This window comes from Mirounga angustirostris, unplaced genomic scaffold, assembly GCF_029215605.1.
Source record: "Mirounga angustirostris isolate CCGP_5_RB_7025 unplaced genomic scaffold, mMirAng1.0.hap1 SCAF_2, whole genome shotgun sequence".
NCBI lineage: Eukaryota > Metazoa > Chordata > Mammalia > Carnivora > Phocidae > Mirounga > Mirounga angustirostris.
Window position 1 is genome coordinate 194,733,573 of NW_026991710.1, and position 3,153 is coordinate 194,736,725.

The following is a 3,153-nucleotide window of genomic DNA, read 5'->3' on the forward strand; positions in this document are numbered from 1 at the left end:
TATATAGCAGTGATGGGAAACTTCATCCATTCAGAAAGTTGACAATGACTCATTAGCTCAAAGGAAGACACCTATCAAGGTTTGACCTTGCTGATATTTTCATTGATCTGAAGTCAGAAGCGGCATGGAGAGAGACTGTCATATCAGAATTAATTCTAATCAACAGGGAGAAGAAACACATTAGCAATGGAAAAATCACCATGAGACAAAAATAAGTAAGTCATTTCAGGGGAATGGAGAGAGTTTCCTTTGTATAATTCTTTGAGGCAGACCTCACATACAAAGGAAAGGATTTGACTCTATGTTCTGGTTCTTTCTTAAGAAAGATGGATTAAGAGAGTTTGAAAGCTCTAAAAATGTAATTATCTAAGCATAACTAATTATTCCAATGAGGTAGAAAACTGATGGGCAAATGAGAAAATACGTGAGTTCCAGGCTGTTCTCAGTAAATTAAGGTCATAATAGATGCATATAACAGCAGGAAGATTGAGCACATGGCCAAGGACAAAGCCATCTTACACGCCATGTAAGAGTCTGGCTTGGACAAATCAAGAAGGTGAAATCCTCAAGATAGAGGAGGGCTTATACTACAAAATGCTAAAACACAAACAAGAAAGGGATAGACCCTACTAGAGATAGTTATTTGAACATTAATAGATAATGGAAAGAAAAACACCTCTTAGATTTTTATTTTATTTGGTTGTTGTTGTCTCACCTTTATAATGACATTCAAACTGCAGAGAAAAAAAATTAGTAAAAATGATCAATAATTTGTTCAAGCAATGCCTGCTAAAATCACTAGGTTGGGGATATTGGGGAACAGGATATTTGCAAAGTGTTGTGTCACCCAAAGATTACTTACATAACCTTTATGTTGGAGAGTTGTAGAGCTCACACCTTAACAAAAGGGCAAATCTTTGCACTGTGGGATATCCTGATATTATATATTTAGTATTATGTGGTTCAACATGTGTCAAAAATGCCTAATCTGAATATAAACAAGGTTTTAGAGCTAATTTCCAATTATCAGAAAATGCGAGGGTTAGAAGACCCAATTCTATATACCCCCAACTTAGGATATTTGACCCAAAAAATATCCTGATATCTACCAAAACCAATGTTATAAAGGAATTTAAAGGTGTGGGGGGAATGTTCTATATCAAAAGAAATAAAAACAAAAGTCATCCATAAACTTTATTGGATATTGGTTCAATTTTGACCATGACCAGGAATTAGAAAAAGAAAGGGACACTAAACCCAAAGTTAGCAGAAGGAAGGAAATAATAAAGATTAGAGCAGAATAAATAGAATAGAAAACAATAGAAAAATTAATGATACTAAAAGGGGCTGGGGGTTGGGGGGATATGTGGAGATATTGGTCAAAGAATACAAAGTTTCTGTTATGTGGGATGGAAATGTTCTGGAAATCAAATGTATAGCTTGGTAACTGTAGTTAATAACACTACACTATGTCTACTTGAAATTTGCTAAGAGAATAGATCTTAAATGCTCTTATGACAAAAAAACAAAACCAAACAAAACAAACTGGTAATTATGTGAAATGATGGAGGTGTTAATTAGCTTCATTATGGTAATCATTTCACAATTTATATATCAAAACATCACATTGTACATCTTAAATATATACAGTTTTTAATTTGTCAATTTTATTTCAAAAAAGCTGGAAAAGAAGTTAGAAAAGTAATTGAAATCTAAAACAGATGATACTATACAATTTAGATGTTATAAATTATCAAGTCTTCTCATTCAAATGAATTAGACCCTAATATGTTCAAAGTACAACTAGTGTTCTCTGTGTAATCAAGGAAAATGGCAAGGAAAAATAAAATATATAGTTTCGAGACCAAAAAGTGAATGGTGATGGAGGTGTTATGTCTACAAATTATGTATCAGTAAGCTTGATATTCGTCTTGGTCACTTCCCAAAATCAGTGATAGAGGATAAACTATGACTACTTTAAAAAGGAAATGATTATAACCAGGACTTAACAAGGTTACACTACACAGAGATGTGTCAAATCAATCATTTCTGATTTTGCAGATTAGTAGATTCTGAAGTTGATCATGGGTATTCTGTATACATACTATATCTGGATTTAACTAATACAGTTGATAAAATTTATAATTTTAATCCTGTAGACCAGGGTTTGGCAAACTGTACTCTGAAGGCTGACTCCAACCTACCACCTGTTTTTGAAATTAAAGTTTAAATACCAATCATGTGCACTCAAATATTCATTGCCTATGACTGCTTGTGTGCTACGACAGCAGGGTTGAGTATTTGTAACAGAGACCAGAATGTCTCATAAGCCAAAAACCTGTACTATTTGACCCTTTAGAGAAAAAGTTTGCCTACTTCTGTTGTAGCTGAATAAAGAACCATAAACAAAATATATAGTATATAATTATGTGTATCAATAGTTAATTTGCCAGAAAGGATGCAACTTTATGGGATTAATATCATCTTGAATAAAAATGTGTAGTTTATATCATGGAAATCAGTATTTAATGCTGTGCAATATAACATGTTTATCAATTATTTTTGGAAGATATATTACATATTATATAAACTTGCAGTCAAAATATGTGTCTAGGAATAGTCACTGCAACATCATTCATAAGAGTACATAAAGAAGAGAAGAAAGTCAAGAGCAGAATGCTATGAAAAACTAACATTTAGAAATCCAATAGAAGAAAGGGAGCCAACAAAGGAATCTAAGGAGTACTGCATCAACTAAAAGAAAAACAGAAGAAAATGATGTCATGGGATCCTAAAGAACAGAAGAATTTCAAGCAGGAAAGAGAGAACAATTGTCCCAAATGCTTCTCAGAAGGCTGACAAGATGAAAATCAAGTTAAATCTATTTTAAGATCACAGTCACTGGTGACTTTAATATAAACCATTTCACCAGAGTGGTAAAGACAGTTGACCAATGGAGTTGGGTAGAGGTAATCCTAAAAAGAAATGTGGAAAAGTAGAGACAACAAATATAGATAACTCTTCTAAAACATTTAGCTGAAAACACAAAGAGCTGGAGAAGGACTTTGGGGAAGGTACTGGTTATTTTGCAGAAGTGATCTTGAAGAACGTTCACATGTAAACAGAAATGATTGTGACAGACAGAGAAATCAG